This window comes from Mirounga leonina, unplaced genomic scaffold, assembly GCF_011800145.1.
Source record: "Mirounga leonina isolate KUSES-001 unplaced genomic scaffold, KU_Mleo_1.0 Mir_548, whole genome shotgun sequence".
Taxonomy (NCBI): Eukaryota; Metazoa; Chordata; class Mammalia; order Carnivora; family Phocidae; genus Mirounga; species Mirounga leonina.
The window spans coordinates 303,870-304,354 of record NW_023270815.1 but is presented as its reverse complement, the minus strand read 5'-3'; positions in this window follow the sequence as shown (position 1 = coordinate 304,354).

Here is a 485-nt window from a genome sequence, read left to right as displayed (position 1 = left end):
AGAAGAAGAAGAAGAAGAAGAAGAAGAAGAAGAAGAAGAAGGAGAAGAAGGAGAAGAAGAAAGAGAAGGAGAAGGAGGAGAAGGAGAAGGATAAGAGGAGGAGGAGGAGGAAGAAGAAGAAGGAGAAGAAGACGAAGTAGATAGAAGGAGGGGAAGAATGGAGGGGGGGGAAATTGGAGGGGGAGATGAACCATGAGGTACTATGGACTCTGAAACACAAACTGAGGTTTCTAGAGGGGAGAGGGGTGGGAATATGGGTTAGCCTGGTGATGGGTATTAAAGATGGCATGTTCTGCATGGAGCTTTTGGTGTTATAGGGAAACAATAAATCATGGAACACTACATCAAATACTAATGATTTAATGTATGGTTATTAACATAACATAATAATGAAAAATAAATATTAAAAAAAAATATGGTGGTTCAAGGAAGAGAAAAGATGGTGGAGGAGTAGGGGACCTTATTTCAACTGGTTCCCGGAATTG